Raw genomic sequence first — 21,430 nt, forward strand, 5'->3', positions numbered from 1 at the left:
CACTCCACCTTCGCTTGTGTCACTCAAATGAAGCTTCACAAGCTAGGTAGAGAGCAAAGAGGAAAGGAGCTATAGAAATCTCTACCTCCACCCAATGCCTTTGTGTATGCAAGAGAAATCTTGAGAAGAAGACAAGAAGAGAGAGAAGAGAAGACAAGGCAAGAATCATCTCCTTCATGCCCACACCACAATCAAGCAAGCATGCATCAACCAATACAAGCCTACCACCATAGCCACAAGAAAGGGAGAGGGAGAGAGAAGGTAAGACTCAATTGTGATAATAAGATTGTTCCTTTTCATATTTCATAAATCACTTATATGCATGAGCTCACTTTTTACAATGGCCAACCGCCCATTTACAATTGGAGACCCAGAATTGACTTTTTTGCTCTATTTACATCTAGGCTCATTTCTATGACCGGAATTACACAAGTCGTAAGCTTGTTCATCCCATATATCTTTTTCATTAAGCACTTAGCATGGTTAACAATAGATTACAAGAAGCATAACCACGCTTTGAAAAATGATGTTAACCAGTGTGGTTAATAGATTGGCTATACATAACCATTAAGGGACTAGACATCTTGGGTCTCGGGCAGTTGAGAAGATTGAAGATGAACGAGTTCATCAATAGGAGTCAATTTTCTCTTGCACACCTATTTGATTATGGATGTGAACCAAAACCTTCGATCAACATATCTCTCTCTCTCTCTCTCTCTCTCTCTTATGTGTAAACAATTTAGAAACATTGAAAGCAAAGATGATGGTTTCGTATTGTCAAGGGCTTGACTTAATAGAACCAGCAACCAAACATGCATAAAGGGGAAAACAATGAGAACAATAGGAAACATCTGTACATGAATCCAAAAAGTTGGGTAGCATCAAGTAACTGATAGGAGCAACCAACTCTCCTCTGTGAGTACTCGATTGTAGTAGCAACACCTAGTCCAATACTTCTCTGTGCCACCTTATATGAGCGTAGCAGGTTGATTTGGGCTACATAATAATCGGCTTGTGGTTGTGGTTGTGAAATGCATGCAGAGCTATTTTACTTATGCTTGTGGTTGTGAAATGCATGGGCCATCTTCAGCAACGTAGTTCTATTGTGTGCAGGTATTCTATGTCATGCAGCAGATTTGTGTGAGCTTTGCAAGAAAGCATGGCATGAAGCATTAATGCTTTACAAACAACAACAGGCTCTGCTTGAGCAGTATCTATATAATCTGCAAGTTGAGTAGATTATACCTGTGTAAAGTTGAGTAGATCTGCAGGCTCTGTATGCTTATGACCTAGCCAATGACAATAATAGCACTGGTCCTTGAGTCTGATTGAAAGGGGGGGAGAGATTGAAGGTTTTATGGGAGGTAATGGAGAGAAGAGAAACCCCTTCTTGTCACAAGGGATAATTAACTTTATCACGCCTTCAATTGCAGATTAGTTCTCGCCCTTAGTCTGCGCAGCTCCAACAGACATGATTGTTTGACCTGCACTAGAAAAACCCTCTTGGGCGAGAGGGGCTTTACTTGCATGCCTTGGCAAAGATACTAATTTACAACGATAACCTTTTTGCCTTCCCATTGAACAAATATATGCACTCACAAAATGAACTTTTTTTCCCCTCCTTGTCGATGTATTTGTTTTTATATCTCTTACGCTTTGAAACACTTTCAATGTGGATGTATTGTGAGACAGGTTTTATGTTGAATGAGTGGGCTTGCTGCTGTGGGGCATGATCGGTATCTTGGCAGACACTAACTTTTTAGATCATGCCCCGGTTATTCTATCCCTAGAGGACCCCGGGAGGCACGACAGGCATGCGAGCTCTAGGATTCTAGAAAGCCTCATTTAGGACTCTAAGATCTACGGTAGGATAGAGCAGATATGGACGAGACTAGACTTTATCTCAGACTCTGCTCTGCTACGTGCACATTAGGCTAGGGGAGATCAACAGTTTCTTGCAGGAGGCATCCCATAGCAGATTGGAGGGGTTTTGGGAGTAGGAGAGGAGTCTAAGGACAGGTCTAGCCTCTTTACAATGGCTTCAGGAGAGTTCCATAGATAGCCTATGGATTGAGAGTCAGCTTATTGCCACCCACACGGAGATTATATCCATTGAGGACAGGCGGGTGGAGTACAGGTTCCATGCGTGTAAGATTTCTCCTCAGCCTGAATAATGAATAAGCTTTACTTCAATCCCCTGTAATCATTCCCTATTTCTGAACACAAGAAAATATTATATTTCCTTGTTTTTACCTAGAGAGAAAAAAATTTCTAGAGAGAGGTAATTCAATATTGAGATATTTTTGGATAAACAAATTCTCCTAATATCAAAAATATGTTTCCCTGAAACAGAAGTTCAAAATAAATTCTCCAAGGTGCATTAGGAATCAATTAAAAATGATTTAAAAGACCTTAGCTTAAGGGTCAAGATTTTTTGAAATTTTTGGATTATGGTCCAATTAAGGTTCCTATGGGCCAATAAGATTAATCCAAGTGTTGAGATGAGATAAATCTAATGAATAAAAAAAAATACCCAAAAATGAGTAAATGCTCATATAAGATGAAGAGTTGACTGAGTACAAGGTTTATTAGTTAAAAACTATGAGATATTACTAAAAAATGAGATATTTTAGAATAATGATACATTTTTGACACCTTGGTAATAAGGAGGGGGGAGACTTTGAGGTAGGCGCCTATTTCACACATGTGGATGAGTTTTTAATTCAAAAATATTAAGATATTTTTATCTCTCCTCTCTCCTGGATCAAACTGGATCAAAATGGGAGCCAAACTGGTCCAAATCTTGTCCAAATTCAGCCAAACTGAACCTAGAAAATTCTAGAACTTAGCTAGACTCAGTTAGTGGCCTCCCTCACCTATAAATAGACCCTCATTCTTTTGTATTCTCATCTGTGAACTAGACCATGCCAGTATTACATTAAAATAAGCATATTTTCTATTATCCCTTAACAATCCTCTACATTTTGGAGAGATTGGAGCTTCTCTCTCTCTTCAACCATCCTTGGAGCTTTCCTCTCAACACACTAACCAATTGATTGGTTGGGGGCTTCCTTCTAAGATAGAGAAGCAAGTAAATCAAGAGGTAAGATGTAATTTCATGGTTTTTTCTCTAATATTCTCAATGTTTTCACTTCTCAATCCCTGTCAAGCTTGAGAAGTTTCAAATGAATGGTTCTTTAATGCAAATTAAGCTTTCTAAAGAATTCTAATGATTAATCACAAAAAGTTTACATTTATGCTTATGTATATCTCTCTCTCCCCAAAAGAATGGTCATTCTTATGACCAATTCTTATTCAAATGATGCTTCTCATTGATAAATTCTCAATTCAAAGATCAAACTCTATAAGCTAGAGGTTAGAAAATGGCTTTTTATGCTTTTATAAAAAAAATTTATGATTAATTCCATAAATTGGATTTAGGTCCAAATGATAGTCACTCTATCATAATCGTATTACTAAGTCTTATTCTTTTAGAAAATATTAAAAATTATTAGTAATAGCAGCGGAGCTATGGCAAAATTTTTAGAAAATTAATACATAAATCATTTTTATGCATAATGTGAAAAGAGGATTTCCTACCATATTCTAGGATTAGTCATCCTATGCTAAAAGAATAATTTTCATCACATCCATGGAAAACTAAATTTTAGTATTTATGCATAAATAACTTAACTAGAGAAAAAGAGAAATTTTTAGTAATTTCATTTTTATGCAGAAAGAGAAATTTCCATGATAATGGAGGTCCATGTATTTCAATGGAGAAAGAGAAAATATGGTATATTAAAATAATGAATATTTTTATTTAAAATAAAGATAAATTTTTAGATAAATTATTTTTATGCATGAGTAAATTTAAATGATAAAAGAGTAATTCCCATCATATTTGGAATTCAATCATTTAAATGGTAAAAGTGAAATTCTTATCATATTTAAATTAATGGATATTTTTATTTGATTTTAAGAGAAATTTTAGTTAAATTTATTTTTATGCATGAAAAAACTTAAATGATAAAAGAGGAATTTCCATCATATTTGGAATTCAATCATTTAAATGGTAAAAGTGGAATTCTTGGTATATTTGGAATAATGCATATTTTTTTAATTTAAAGAGAATTTTTAGATAAATTCTTTTTATGATAAAAGAGGAATTCTTATGATCATTGGAATCCAATCATTAAATGAGAAAAAGAGGAATTTTAAGCTTATTCAAGAAAATGTATATTTGTATTTAGTTAAAAGAAGAATTCTTATGATATTTAAATAGAGAAAGAATTGAATTGCTTTTTGGTGGCAAAGAGGAATTTTCACCAGAATTCCTCCTAGAGAATCAGGGTTGATAAATTAAGTTGGAAGAAAGAAAATCTTTAGATATTTTAAGTGGTTAAATCACCAAATTGGTATTTATCCAAAATTAGATTAAATGAAAGAAGAGTATTTTCATTAAAATCCAATATTCTCTAATAAAACCATTTCTTAATCTACTATGGAAAAGAAGGAATGAAATCCACAAAGTTGGAATTTCCTTACGATTAGAAATTCAGTAGATGTTTATCTGAAGAAAATCCTTGTTAGAACTAAACCGAATGATTTTGGTTAGACCACGAGAGGGACGGTCAGTAAATCTACTTGTCCATCTCTCGATTTGAATCAAGCAAAAACTTCGTGTGACCAATTCTACTTCTTAATACAAAGAATAGACTACCATTGAATTAACTAGTTTTTCCTTGACTGAAATCACCAAGAATCTAGTTGGACGGTCAATCAAATGATGGGTAGATTACCCTGATGAGAGATTAGGGATTCTCATTATGAAATTATGGATTAAGGAAAAAGGGTTTTGTGGAACCAATCTCAAACTGGGAATTTTACTTGCATAGAATCTCTGTTTTCATTTAAAGGACGGTTTTATGCCAGAATGCTGGAGGAAGCATTTGGCATGTGTTTTGCTAAGAGGAGGTTCGTTTACAACAGCTACTGGTGGGGAGTCGTCCAGGGACGCCACTCGCGGCAAAGCCTGCCGAGGTCTTGAGTAGCCTTGGTACGGTTAGAATGGTGCGCTTCCAGTACGATGGGCGAGGACTGACGAAGCGGTCCCTGAGTGAAGTGCTAGGACACCTAAGCAGGATCCTAGAGAGTTCTGACCAGGTGATGCACGGGCTCGCGGTTGCTAGGACACCCATACATGCATCGAGAAAGATTCGGATGGACTAAAAAGAATGACTTTTGTGAATTAAATTTTGATATTAGATCTCGTTGGTTGGCCAGCTGGTCTTCAACGGAGAGTCCAGATGACATATTTTGTAATACAATGGACTCAGAATTTTGGAGGATGATGATCAGTAATATTATGATTTTCATTGAAGGATTATTTTAAAGACAGCCGATTTTGTTATAATGGAAATTTCATATTGGGTGTGTACGTAGTATGCCTACCTTAATTTTTGCATGAAACACTGGCTAGGGGGCCTGGGAACTCTTTTCCTCGATACCCGAGCAAAACATAACCAAATCCTTATAAAGGAATCCCACCAATACAGTGGTCTAACCCATGCCGGTTGGGGTTAGGCTGGATCAGGGGATTCTTGCGATACCATTAAGTTACGATTAGTTACGTTAGATAGATTAAGTCCTGAGAAGACCCTTGTTCTATGGGAGGGAATCAGTGCCTCGTTAAAGGAGAAAAAAGTGGTGATTCTCTTCTTTGATCTGGCCATGTGACTTCAGGTTCGATCGGATCAATTTGAATAGTTAAGACTTTGACCCGTTAGATTAATTCTCCCGTTCAAAGATTTTCCCTGGAAGAATCGCCCGTGCCTTCTAGGCGAGGGAAGTTTTTCCAGGTTCGATTGTCCGGACATACGTGGGCGAGGCCCCGAGTGTGGATCCCTGCCCCGTGCGAGAGGCTGCTTCCACCGCCAACGCCCTTAGAGGGGGCGGGGGTCTCACAACGCGAGAGCTTCATTCTTGACCCAGGCTGGTGAGACAAAGTCACAGGGGATTTCTTTGAGATGGTCGGCCCCCACAAGAGGAGAGATGGTATTCAGAAGATGTGTGGCCAAGATGGAGCTATTGTTTTTTATCCCCCCCATGTGAGAGCCATCGTCCACACTAACGTCTTTCTATCTCTTCTCACTAGTGCCCCATTATTCCCACATGTGATGGACGCACGCAAGAGGGTCTCTAGCGGCACACAAGTGGTTCCCCATCTCTTTGGTCATTCTTATTCACTCGATTCACTACAAAGGCGTTGGCGAAGGCGTTGATGGCATTACCTAGGGGCAAACGGGCTTCCAGTCTTTTTCTTTCTTCGTCATTGTAACCTCATAGAAGGCAGCCTTCAAGCTGCCTTCAATGAGATTATGCTCATAGGTGCCATGCCAAAGAGGCTCTGAGAGGGTTTGATACATTTGATTCCTAAGGAGGTTGGTGACAAATTAGAGATCCAACTATGAAGACCCATCACTCTTCTAGGGACCGCCTATAAGATCTTGGCCAAGGCCATCAGCCACACAGTAGGAGACTTCAGCCTTTCCTCCCTGACTTGATCCATGACACTTAGACTCGGTTTGTTCAGGATCGGAGCATCTTAGACAGCATCTTCACCTTTTGGGAGAGGCAACAGTGTCGGCCAGGATGATGCGGCAGCAGGACCTCATAGTGCTACTACTAGATTTTAAGAAAGCTTATGATAGGGTGGATTGGAGCTTTCTGGAGGGCACGATAAGCCGGATGGGATTCCCCATGGAGTGGATTTGTGGGGTTTCAAGACTCATAGTGCTACTACTAGATTTTAAGAAAGCTTATGATAGGGTGGATTGGAGCTTTCTTGAGGGCACGATGAGCTGGATGGGATTCCCCATGGAGTGGATTCGTGGGGTTTCAAGACTCTACTCAGCCTCGCATAACCAAGTTCTCATTCAGGGAGCCTATGGTGGGCGACAGATTACTCCTTTCCCGCTCAATACAACAGGGCTATCCTATGGCACCTTACCTCTTCATATTCATCATCGAGGCCATGAGTAGTTTTCTCTCAGCCCAGGAGACTAGGCTTTAGGGGTCGCATCTCCCCCTACACCCTCAAAAGGAGCTACTTGACTCAGAGTTTGTAGATGATGAAGCAGCTTACCTTTCATGAGATGTGGGGAGTCTCTAAAGATTCGTGGATGCGATCGAGTTCTTTTTTGTCGTGCATCAGGAGCATTGATCAACTAGCACAAGTCGTGTGGTTTTTGGGTAGACTCTGCACCCAACTGACTTGGCGCCTAGTTGAGGATTTCCATTGGATCCCAAGGGGCACTCTAGTTTACTATCTTGGATGCTAGGCGGGCATTGATATCTCTCCTGAGTAGTAACTCACTCCAGCTACTTGACTCAGAGTTTGTAGATGATGAAGCAGCTTACCTTTCATGAGATGTGGGGAGTCTCTAAAGATTCGTGGATGCGATCGAGTTCTTTTTTGTCGTGCATCAGGAGCATTGATCAACTAGCACAAGTCGTGTGGTTTTTGGGTAGACTCTGCACCCACCTGACTTGGCGCCTAGTTGAGGATTTCCATTGGATCCCAAGGGGCACTCTAGTTTACTATCTTGGATGCTAGGTGGGCATTGATATCTCTCCTGAGTAGTAACTCACTCCTATTCTTTTGAGTATTCGGAAGAATCTTTTATGCTGGAGTTCTGTGAGATTCTCCCTTGTAGGTAGAGTGGTGGTGGCAAACCAAGTGTTACAATCCCGTAACGCCGCTACGGGCATTACCACAAGAGGGGACGGCCTCTGGCTCACCACCCAGCCATAGAGGAAGAATGAGGATTGCCCCTCACCCCCCAGGCTATATAGTGTGTGACCTGCCGTCCACACTAGCCTGGCCGCCCATGACTCCGCACGGGCGTCCTCTCCCACTGAACCCCGGACATGGCCATCCGGTCTGCCGTCGGTCACAGGCATTACAGCCTACGTGACATTACCCCCCCCTTAAGAAGAGTTTTCGTCCTCGAAAACAAACTGGGGAAACCTTTTGGAAATTGCACTACGGCGTTCCCAGGTAGCTACCTCCTCATCCCTATCTGTCCATTTAACAAGTACCTTCTGGTATATTTTATGTCGGGTTTGTCTGTCTCGATACCCAAGAATCCTTTCCGGTTCATGTGGTATCTTTGGTGGAGTGATCAATTCCACCAAATATCTAGAAAAACTGCGTTCTCTAACCCGTGAACTGATTTCTTCAGTTTACTGACATGGAAGACAGGATGAACTTGAGAACTCTCCGGTAACTCAAGTTTGTAGGCTACGTCCCCAATCTTCTTAAGGACCTTGAAAGGACCGCAATATCTAGGAGAAAGTTTATCACACTTTCCCGTTTGCATGGTTGCTGACTGCGCAGGAACCTTTAAAAATACAAAGTCACCTTCTGCAAAGGTCACTTGTCTGCGTCCTTTATCGGCAAATGTATTAGCGCGATCCTGTGCGCTACGGATGCTCTCGCGTGCAGCTTTGAGCATATCATTCATTTATCAAGGAACTCCTTGACAGATTGAATCTTCTCCTTTTCCAGGCCTACAGCCATCGGAGATCTCGACTGGAATCCATACATTAACATGAATGGTGTAAATCCAGTCTCGCTGAGTGTTTGGAGCTGTTATAGGCAAACTCCAATAAGGGCAAGTACTCTTCCCAATTAGATTGCTTCTTACTAATATAAGAACGCAACATATCCTCGAGTATTTGGTTAACTTTTCAGTTTGACCATCAGACTTTGGATGATCTACCATACTCATACTCAGAGTAGTATCCAACTTTTTGAAGATTTCCCTCCAAAAATGACTATTGAACTTTCTATCTCTATCTGACACTATATCTGCGGGCAGGCCATATAGCTTGTAGAGATGTTCAATAAAGAGTTTTGCCAACTCTGGCGTTTTTACAGTTTTCTTCGTGGTAATAAACTTTGCCAGTTTAGTTGTCCACTACTACCCACACCGAGTCATTCCCTCGACTCGTCTTGGGTAAACCGGTAATGAAATCCATGGAAATGCTTTCCCATTTCCCTTGAGGAATGTCTAGCGGATGGAGTAGTCCTCCAACTTTAAGACGTTCTGTTTATTGACTTGGCACTTGCTGCATTTCAGCACATAAGTCTGGACGTTCTTAAACAAACTAGGCCAATAAAACTGTCTTTTTACTAGTGCATAGGTCTTCTGAATCCCAGGGTGACCCGCACTTGGACTATTAAAACTATACCCCGAAGACTCGGCTAGCCTCTTCGAACTAACTCTCGCTTCGCTATCCGCCGCACCTACGGCCAGTCTCTCCGGACTAGCATTACGTGCCGGCGAGGAAGGTGGGCGCGGCTGTGACAAAGTGCGTACGCGTACAGCGCGCCAGACCTCTGTAAAGACAGGATCATGCTCACACAAGCCGTGATATGGTATTTCAACCAAAACCCCAAGGCAAATTTCATGCCTTGATTTTGCATCATGTCATTAGCACAGAAGCTAATGTACTGGAGAGCACTCTAGTAGCGCAAGTTCTTAGACTATGCTACTAGATATTTGTAGACTACGCTACCATGTTGCATCACCAACTTTTTAAAACTTCTCCTTGGAAAGCTCTACGGCCATAGGAGAAATAAGCTAGAGCCAATCTAATCATGCATCACAAGGATCAGTTTCAAAGCTGAGAGATACTTTCTCTCTTAGAGTAACCCATTTGCACAAGCATATGCTCTAGAATCTTGTTGAGTTTCTAACTACCATCAATCTACGGATGGTTAAACTCCACTCTAACTCAGAGTAAATGTAAGTTTTGAAGATTTCCCTTCAAATATAACAATCAAACTTCCTATCTCTTATGCCATACTATATATGCGGGTAGACCATATAGTATGTGGAGATGTTTGATAAAGATTCTTGCACCACTACGAGTGTCTGGAGTTACATCCAATCACTTACAACTCTTTGTTGCTATTACCAGACACATCCCTTCAAGTATTGTCTGGACTCACACAACTATTCGAGTTTATGTGATATTTGAGGATATCCCTCCTTTCCCTCAAGAAAGGTTTTTGTCCTCAAAAACTCTACTGTCAAGCGGACTACGCGCTAGTGTCATAGGTCCAAGAACAAATCTAGACCATGTTTAATATCATATGTTATATCTCGAGTCCTTCCAAGAAACTTTTAAACATCTTGCAACGAAGATGTGGTATAGTGTCTACGCACATATGGTGGTACTATTGATAAACTGCTTTGCAACAGATCAGTGGCTTCACACTTGTAACAAAGTGCTTCCTTGTTGCATATTATTACCCTTCATAAGCGGTTACACACTTATGAATCATTTGGGTGGGTTGTACCATTTATCAAGAAAATTTCAAACTACTAATAACCACATTATCAATCCACAGATAATGACTGAGCTTGCTGCGAAGCCATAGGTTGCTAGATAATTGATTAAGCCCAATGTCTCATTACATCATACATTCAATATAAATGCAAACATCACAGTACTTCGTGATGATGAACTTAGGAATTTCATCCTATCCCTGTTTGGTGTTGGTATAAAGTATAACTATGAGAACATTATTTGCTGCCTCCTCATTATAGCGGCAAAGCTACCTACCCATCACAGGTGGCAATCTCTACCAAGCTATAACCAATGACAAGCAAATAAACGAGTACTCTTGTAAGAACTTCATAACCATATCTCACACCAAACTCATAATCACTACGGATTAAATGCCAGGGCTTGCAAAATTGAATGGTAGAGGGGATCATCAAACTACGGATGACCTCGACAACTCACTAGGACTAGTGATGTGTAACTTTTAAGTTACTCCACTCTCCTTGCTTTTCCATACCATCGAACAAATCGGTCCCTCGATTTGAGCAACGTCAACATATTTATGAGTACCTCGATACTCATGTATTGTGGTTCGGTAATTTAAAATGTTGATCTAGAGTATCTTCACTCGAGGATCTTAATTATTAGCAGTTATGTATTAGTAGTGAGTAACTACGTACCCACTATCATCACACTAGTAGCTCCATACTAGTCTGTGAGTAACTCCGTACCCACTATCATCACACTAGTAGCTCCATACTAGTCTGTGAGTAACTCCGTACCCAATGGGAGTACCATATGCTTAAGTCACTTGCTGCTGCTAAGAAGTGACTACACAAATTGACCCCTCCATTGCACATTGCAGTACAATCTCTGGTATTACAACACGAATTTTTGGACGTCCTTATCATAGAGGTCAACTTAAAAACTAGTGTATAGGTCTTGTGGAGTCTCGGCTGACCTAACTACACCATTGGTGACTTTCTACAAAAAATGTGGCGCCGAAGTCACCACCTATGTACTTTAACTCCGTAAAGTACATGGTCTTCATCTATCATCTATGGAAAGTTGTAAAACATTCCTTTCGATGGATTTTTATCACCCTAAAATCATTGTGCACTATTTTAGTGTAAAGAGCTTTTTTCCTGGGTACCATGGTTCACCCCAAGCTCATTTTTTGCTAAATTCTCCGATTTAACAAAAGATATGTCTGCCTCTGAACACTCCAGTTCAGCCCCAGAATTTGAGTTTACTTCTTAACGCCGCTACGGGCATTACCACAAGAGGGGACGGCCTCTGGCTCACCACCCAGCCATAGAGGAAGAATGAGGATTGCCCCTCATCCCCCAGGCTATATAGTGTGTGACCTGCCGTCCACACTAGCCTGGCCGCCCATGACTCCGCATGGGCGTCCTCTCCCACTGAACCCCGGACATGGCCATCCGGTCTGCCGTCGGTCTCACAGGCATTACAGCCTACGTGACACCAAGTTCTTCTTGTCACTATGTGGTACATCACTTGGTGTTGGGCCTTCTCTCGAGCTTGTATTGGCCAGGTATGATGGTTGATTTGGAACTTCTTATGGGCTAGCAGAGATGGGAGGCCTACCAAGGCCAAGGTGGCATGGAGAGTGATCAATCAGCCCACAATGTAGAGGGGGGCTAGGCCTGATTGACCCTACTATTTAGAGCCGTGCACTTCTACGCAAGTTGATTATTTGAGGATTGGTGGTGAGCCTTGTGGAAGGACTTCCTCTTGGCTTGGATTTCAGCATGCACCCCCGAGTGTAGGGGGCCCTTGGCCGCAGAGTACTAGATGAATCTTCATAGAGATGCAGGCCTGCGGTTTTAGTCCAACTTTTGATGATAAATTTGCAACTAGTTTACTTTGAGCTTGGGATCACCTCAGGCTGGCCCTTAGGCAGATAGCTCTGGTAGCCTCAGAGGATCAACTTCGGTAGCCCATTGATCTGGAACCTCGTGATTTGTTTATGCCAGTGGCCACATGTTAGGGGCCCACCTCATGTATCACGGGGAGCGTTGAGCATAGGACTTGCCAGGTCCTATGCCAGTGGCCACATGTTAGGGGACCGACCTCATGTATCATGAGGAGTGTTGAGCATAGGACTTGCCAGGTCCCTTGGAGACTAGATCACACACAGATAGTTACCCTCGGAGGTGCAAGCGAGAGACCTAACACAGATCCGGGGTAGAGACAGGCTCAACATCGACATTGACTCAACTATAGGAGTGGCCAACTCCTATCCCAGACCCAACTCCCCTAGTGTGGCTAGGCATGTTTACCAAGCATAATATTCTTGTGGCAGTCTATGGAGCAGATGAGGGTAGTGGTCTGCTCAACTTTTCTATTGGATCCCATGGCAGATTAGAGAGATCCAAGCTCCCCTTAGAGGATTTCAGTGGTTACACCTTATAGAGGGTGAGGGTGATTAGATTTCAATCTCGAGAGTGACACAGACCCACTACCGATGACCAAGGTTGCCAAGGAGAGATTCTAGGCTATGGATATGGGAGTGCCGACCTCTCACGTGCCTCTAATGGGACCCAAGCAAGTGGACTTGGCATGACCCCACTGATCAAGAGGAGACTCTAGATGCCCCTTTCTTTGCATATACAATGCAGCTAGGCCGCAAGATCCAGATACTAGAGATTGATGGCATCCCGGTAAAGCAGCACACTGGCAGTCACACAGGGCCTCTTAAAGCATTTGTTATGTCTCACCATAGTTGCCTGCCATAGCTAAGGAGGGCTCCGATCTCTGGTCACCACCCAACCATAGATAAATGTGGATAAGTGTCCACATTATTGTCTTATATAGTGGTATGCCTACCCACACTAGCCTAGCCACCTACGGTCCTCTGACTCGAGTGCCTTACCCCTAAACCCCGGACACACTCACCATAGGCGTTTCGATATGTGGACTCCATGTCTGATCGAGCATTGCCGCTGCACGGGCGACTCATGCATGCCGTTACAAGCTACGTGACATTAGCCCCTCTTCTAAAGAGTTTTCTTCATGACAACAAACTGGGAAAAGTTGTTGGTAAGCATATATAGTTGTTCTCACTTGAGACCTTTTCTAACCTATCCTTCCACTTAACAATTTCTCATCGATACACATAGTACACCTCGTGTTCCGGTCTTTGAACCTAAGAATTCTCGTTGGTTCATGTGGAAGTGAAATAACTCCAAGGACTTAACTACAACTAATTACATTGTCTTGGTGATACATTGTTTTCACATACCACTGACATGAAAAACTAGGTGTACTACTCAAGAGCTCTCCGACAACTCTAGTTTATAGAGTACATTACCAAGCATTTGTAGAATATGCTACTAAATATATATAGACTATGCTACCATGTTATGCTACCAACTTGTTGACTCTTCTCCTTGCATAGCTCTATGACCATAGGAGATCTAGACTAGAGTCCATAAAACAACGTAAATGCAGCAATTCGTCATGAACAACAAAAAATAGGTTTCAAAGGTGAGAGGTACTCCTCTCCACTAAATTATTCATCTATGCATAATCATATGCTCTAAAACCTCGTTGGGTCTCTAGTTTGACCACCATCGATCTACGGATGGTTAATCTCACTCTTACTTAGAGTGGTATTTAAGCTTTGAAGATTTTCCTTCAAAGATAACTATCAAACTTTCTATCTCTACCCAACACTATATCTGTCGGGCAAGCGCCATATAGTTTGTAGAGATGTTTGATAAAGATCCTTTCAAACTCAGATGTTTTCACATCTTATTAGTTGGTCAAATGTTGACCTTTTTACCTTTCCCTTCAAGAAGAGTTTTCATCCATAAAAACGGCTTAGAAAGTTGTAAACAAGTGTTTGTGTGTAGATCATATGGTCATCTATACCTGTAGCTTCCCTACGTACTACAACAAGGAAAGCAGGACACACAACACATATTTTCCTTAAGTACTATGACCAAGGGAACATGTAACACTCGTGTTTCATCTGGAACACCAAACCATAGCTGCCCAAAACTATGAAAGATGTAAATAAAACACAAATTGCTACTAAGGCATCGAATAACATCACGCCTTTAATATACGTAAGAAGTTCTCATATCCTCAAGCACCTCATCCCATGAATGTGCTCCGACATTCAAGGAATTCCTTTGTATGTTCTACGACAACAAAGATATCACATGGACTTTAATTCAAGAAAGTTGTGTAACTGTTGCAAGTCTTTAGCTAATTATTTTATAATGTGGTAAAGTTTAATTGGCCTTATAAATAGTTTAAGGAAAGCTACACTTTCCTCTCTCTAAAAGTTCTTGCGTTCTTCTAAGAATAGTTTACACATCTTGCAACAAAGATGATTTCCACATAGACACCGTCTATGTGTTGTACAGTGTCTACGCACTACTAGAAAATCAGGAGTAACATGAGCCAATAAGAGTACCAATCCCAGTCCACGAGTAGATACATGCCTATCCACATGTCTACTCCTACAACCACTTTGGTTGCTTGGCAATACATATCTATGTCTCTACGGACATGTTTATGGGCTATCTATGGTCACATCCAAAAGCTAATAGCACCATCCAGACACACCTCTACAAGTGTGTCCTCACTAGACACCTCTACTATGTGAAACAATATCGTAAACCATTTCAATTATGGGAAATAATTTACTCTATAAAGTAATAAACGAGAATTTTTTTATCACTTATTCAGTTTGTATGTACATATGCTACGATATGTGAATTAGCCAACACACCTTACATTGATAGACAAACAAAATCAATCTTTGTACTTTGAGATTGTGTTGACATGAATAACACAACATTTAATTTGTGTTCAATACTAATATGAAGTTCAGCGTATAACAAATCTTCGTTGCCTCCTCATTACAGTGGCAATGCATTACCTACTTATAGTAGGTGGTAATATACTACCCAACTGTAACCGATGACAACAAAAAAATAACCGCTCTTATACGCACTTCATAAATATATTACAAAACACAAATTTGTACAAGTGAATCCTCTTATGTCTTTTGGTAAAGTTGGACTTCGCCACTTATGTCTTTTGGTAAAGTTGGACTTTGCCACTTATCCCGTCTATCTTAAAGACCAAATTCTTTCTCGATTTGCCTAAGTAACTCCGTACTCATGGATATAACTCCGTACTCTTTACAAGCAACTTCGTACTCATGGATATACCCTTCCCAATTTGGAATATCCATAGAACCATATTTAACAAGACGCTTGCACCACTTGCTATGAAGTGCTTGTCTAGATTGACTCAAAACCTTTAGCACTATGGCATGAAGTATGGAGCATTCTAGCACCCATTTCTCTAAACTCTACGGTTAGCATCTAACCTAGGCCATGATAGTTAGGGATCAGAAGGCCCCCATGACTCAAGCAATTGGATGGGGTGCTCCATAGCGTTATACTACCCATACACAATTCCAAATCGGAATCTATCATGTCACTGCCATCTCTGGCGAGTTAGGGAAGGTGGAGATCAAGCTCGAAAAAGATCCGGAACAAGGTCTCCTCTAATCAATCCCGAACAAGTGTCCCTAAGATCTCGATGCTGTAACCTTACGTAATGTCGTGTGATCAATTCTTCAATAATCTTAGGATCGCCGCACATTGTTTCTAGTTCGGAGAGAGACACGATCACCTCTCCCTTCTCCAAAATCGATAGATACTGCTCCCTCACCTCAGAGGTAAATTTTGCAATATACCCAGCCCTAACAGTGGGAAGGTTCAGAACTGAGCAAACCAAAGTTCCCAAGGCAGAGGTAAAACACGTAGCCTTAGAGTTCAACTTTGAATGTGAATATAAATAGCAAATTCCCTAAAGAAGTTGCTCAAAACTTTGTGGTACCACCTCATGGTGGCCATCTACCATGCCTGAGCATAATCTCAAAACAATTTCATGCATACTCAACTACACACTAAACACTCTTAGCAATTTGATTTAGCACCAAATTAACAATGTTAGGTCTTTATCTAGAATAACAAACACCTAAGGTTTGTGACTTTCCACAAAATTTGAGCTCATTGGAGGTCAACACCTATATCGGTTAAATGAATCTATCGCTTTCTTTTGATAAATTTATCACCCCTTAACACAAGGTCAAACAGGCATGAAGGGTCCACCCTTGAGTGCTTTGTCTCAGTACATATCCTAAGAGATTTGCCTAATCACTCCGGATTAGCACTCACTCTTCTTCTCGTAGAAACCTTAACTAATCATTCTAGATTAGCACACCTTTCTAAATGAGGAAGGCGATGATTGTTGGAAAGTGTGCGTGCATACAATGATACCATGCCAAAGTATAAAAAACGATCAAGATAACTGCTAGGCATTTCGTACTAGCATCAAGATCAAGATTTGTGTACCCACTCTGGATTAATGCCAAATCTAGTGTGGTTCACCTCTAATCTCTTTGGATTAGCTTAAAACCTTGAGTTTACTTTTGAACCACCACCATGTTCAGTCCTAAACTCGACAGACATGTTAGAATGCTCTAATAAGCTCTTTGGCTTAGAATTCTTTCTAACAAACACAGTCATGGTTTATAATTTAACTATGTTGGATCCAATGACAATAAATAACCATGCTCACTTTAACTAGGAGGTAACCCTATCACATACTGGTAATGATCCACTCATTTCCTAGTGCCTTGCAACTAGTAGGTTCTACAAGGACATTACTATGGTGGGAACCTTTCCAAGCTACGAGCGACTCACGCATGCCGTGTTACAGGCTACGTGATAGCATTTTCTCTCAGATTTTTGGAAGAGGAGGCTTTGGGAAAGTTTTCAACATAGAAAGATTACCCTCTTTCTTTGATTGTGGCACACAGAAGCTTGGTGATCGGCACTTGGTTGGCAATTTGAGGTAGGCTAGCACCTTGCCTAAGGTGCACAGCCACCCCAAGAGTCTCAATGACATTGTCTTTGGGATTGCCCAAAGGCTCAGCAGGTTTGGCAGTGGATTCTTTGCATCTTCACTATGGACAGGGCATCGACCCGGATCATTACATGGGGCATCATCGCTTGGGCCACAGAGGCTAAGGTGGTCAAGGCTTATGAGGAGGATGGGGGAGGTCTAGCCCTTCAGGCCTCTCACCACCGCATTTTGGTGTGGTACTAGTCATATCCCCACCTACATATCATTGGCAACTAGGCTCATTCTAAAGATGGGAGATTTGCAGTAGCGTTGTAGCCTGGCACATATAGTGTGCTAGATGCAACAAAGCCATTGAGGGTACCCACACTTTGCCAGCTGAGTCTATCAGAAGCATTTGGCTTGATATCATACATACCCTCTATGCGACAAGTGGGGGAAGTTTCACGGTGGATCTGACCACATGAGAAAGTGGTGGGAAGTTTCACGGTGGATCTGACCACATGCAAAAGTGGTGGGAAGCTTTCTTGAGGCTCTGGCGGCCTAGCTCTTTTCTCCCTATTAGACGTGGTGACCCCACTTGGCATTACAAACCACCTGTGTGGTTGTTGCCCCTCTCCCCTTGTATGAGATAGCCTTCTCCTCACCTGTGTGGTTGTTCCCCCCCTCCCCCTATATGAGATAGCCTTCTCCTCAAAGAGCGATTAGCTGGAGGAGAAGAGTCTCTTTCCCATCCTTTGATTCTTGATTCTCACCCTGTACAATGAGGCAAGTTTGTATCTAGCCCTTCGTGGCTATTCTTTCAGTAATAACTAATAGAAGGATCTTTTTCTTGGATTTTTTAAGTGTATTTGTGTAATACCTCAAGTAATATATGATATGACGTGTGTATATTTTGTTATACTATAATGTTCATGTGATACCATTTGGCTTCTACAAGTTTGTGTTTATGATCTATTGCTTGTATATTGTATTATTGTATTGCATTCTTGGTCCATTGGGCTTTGCTATTTCCTTTTAAGAGTTCAATTTTTATTTACTCTAGAGTATTTCTCATGATAGTATCACTTTCTTGTCCACTATGAATATTTTCTTATTGTTTCTATGTTAGTTGATAAATTATATTAACTTGATTTTTTTCCTCAAAAAATCATGTTATAAGCACATTATCACATGGTGTGACAATAAAGCCTTTAAGTAGTAGGTTGGTACATTGACACCATGAGATGTATTTGAATCTTCTCACTCCTTTGAAGAAACATATCCTTTTCATTAATAATAAGTTTGTAAGGTTGAACATTTTCTTTGTTCTATAATAAGAATATAGTCACATTTCAACTCAATATTGATCAATACTTGCATAATAAGAATATAGTCACATTTCAACTCAATATTGATCAATACTTGCATATTCCAATATCCAAAGTATCATCCTATGAGAGTCTCACACATGAAAATGAACATGTGATTACCATGGATAAATATCTATATGCACAAGTGCAATGATGGCTTAGTGACATCTGAACCCAAAGTTTAGGTCACAATGTGTATGTTGTGCCATGAAGTTACATTTTCCTTCTTATGTAGCTACATTTATATTCTTATGTAGCTACATTTTCCTTCTTATGTAGCTACATTTATATTCTTATGTATGTTGCCGTCTTATGTAGCTACATTTATATTCTTATGTAGCTACATTTTCCTTCTTATGTAGCTACATTTATATTCTTATGTATGTTGCCTTCTTACGTATCTTGTATTCTTATATATTTAAAATACGAGGATTCAACTTCTAAGAAAGTATATGAATCTTTGCTAAAGTAATTAGCTCAACCCATATGACCCTATTATACAAATGTTTCTAACTTTTCTCCAAAGAACAAGTGAAATGGAACATTTTATCAAATGTCTAGTAGTGAACATTTGGTATGGCAAGATCCTCATTCATACCAAAATTAAGGAGTTAGTGTTGGTAATAAAGAAGATGTATCATCATGGGAGTACTTTAGAAACTTGTAATTCAATGTGATAAATTTATTTCACTTGTAATTCATACCAAAATTAAGGAGTTAGTGTTGGTAATAAAGAAGATGTATCATCATGGGAGTACTTTAGAAACTTTTAATTCAATGTGATAAATTTATTTCACTTTATTATAATTTTTTGAAAAGTAAAATTTTGCATCTTAAAAAGTTTAAGACAATATTATGTATAATAAAAATTGATGACTAGGACTCTAGTACCTTAAAGTAGCAGCAATTGATTCTGAGTATTCTCGGTGTTCAAAGAGTGATGGTTTCTAGACCTACAAATTGATACATATAATTCCTTATGCCTTACAATAATCAGCTCATGATCACAACAAGATGCACTCTACCTAGAGGAAAACAACGATAACTCCTATAGAAATTAATAAGTGAGTGCAACTCAGCACTTAAAAATTATGCACAATAGAAGCAGAGAGAGAGAGAGAGAGAGAGAGAGAGAGAGAGAGAGAGAGAGAGAGAGAGAGAGAGAGACTTGACATTGACAACAACAATACATAGGCATGAAGTTCTTGCAGTAGCAACACCACCAAATCCTCATGCTTCATTCAGTGTAGCTGTGTAGGGAGTAGAAGAAGAGAGAGAGAGAGAGAGAGAGAGAGAGAGAGAGAGAGAGAGAGAGAGAGAGAGAGAGAGAGAGAGAGAGAGAGAGAGAGAGAGTCACTAGCACCTTTGTTACCTCTTCACATGTTAACATGGTTTCGATTGCTTGACCTACTATAAGATGCTTTGCCATCTTACCCGCTTTGAAGTTCTTATAAGATGGAACTAGACTTTATAAAGTGGAGCTTATTGCTAAATTGAAAAGTGATAACTTCATTTACCTAATTGCTTAGGACTTTCCAATTTAGCATGAAGTTCTCATAAGATGGAACTGGACTTTATAAAGCGTCCTTACCTTGAGCTTAATACTAAATTGGAAAGTGATAACTTCATTTACATAATTGCTTAGGACTAGACCTAGTGCCAATGGACTACTTTTAAGTTTTGTACAACCTAGTGTGAAAGCTAGTCATTTTTATATAAGTCAATTTTGACTTTAAGAAATATACATTCATTCCGTTCGTACAATAGAATACTGATGAGCTCTCCCTCTTCCCTACTCATACTTACTTGTATGTTATTGGATTCTTGCATGCTAGATGGATTGTTTGCTTGAATAGATTTACTTATAGTCTTATCTCTCTCATTAGCTTCTTCTCTCTCTCGCTCTCTCATCATTAGTTTCTTATCCCTCTCATTAGCGTCTTCTCTCTCTCATTAGTTTCTTCTCCATCCATCTTTTTTGATAGAGAGCCACCATGAAGGCTATTCTCTTCTTGCCTCCATATAGGCACAAGATAGCCCTTGCCCCCCCCATATCCATGGAGTATTCTAGTGTGACAACAAAGTGATGATGCGATAATGGATGAGCTAGTGCACCCACATATTTGTGGTGAAGGAAAGGCCCAATAACGCTTGATTCTTCAAGGCTAAGGTAAGAACTTGACCTAAACATATTTTTTGTTTCCAACAGCTAGCCTAGGTCTTAGCTCTATCCTTCTACCTAATCTATCTTAGTGCTGCCCAAGTTGGAGAAAAGAGTGATCCAAAAATTACTGCAAAATCTAGAGTCTCTATTAGAAACAATGACTTTTGGCAACCCATGATGCACAAAGATTTTCTTGATAAACTTAATTGTGGCTTGCTAAGAAGTCAATGTTTTCTTATAAGGAAAGAAATAGGCTTGCTTACTTAAACAATCCACTATAGTCCAAATCATGTCATTATGACCGGATCTAGTAGGGAAACTCGTGATGAAGTCCATTGATATCTACTCACAAGTATCATTAGGGATTGATAGAGTTGTGAGAAGTGTTTAGGTCTTACCTTTATAGCTTTTAATTTTCAGATAAATAGAACATTCAGCCACAAATTTTTCTATATCTTGTTTAAGATAATGCCAAAATAATTCTTTAGAGACTAATTGTAAAGTAGCAGAAACACCTCGATGACCCATGTATGGTGGTTGACGCATTTCCTCCAATATAAATTGTCTAAAAGGTTATGTAATACATAATCTCTTCTGGAAGAGAAGGTAACCATCACGGCATGAGTAGTCACCAATAAGG

This window comes from Cibotium barometz, chromosome 23, assembly GCF_041138505.1.
Source record: "Cibotium barometz isolate CiBa-2024 chromosome 23, ASM4113850v1, whole genome shotgun sequence".
NCBI classification, from domain to species: domain Eukaryota; kingdom Viridiplantae; phylum Streptophyta; class Polypodiopsida; order Cyatheales; family Cibotiaceae; genus Cibotium; species Cibotium barometz.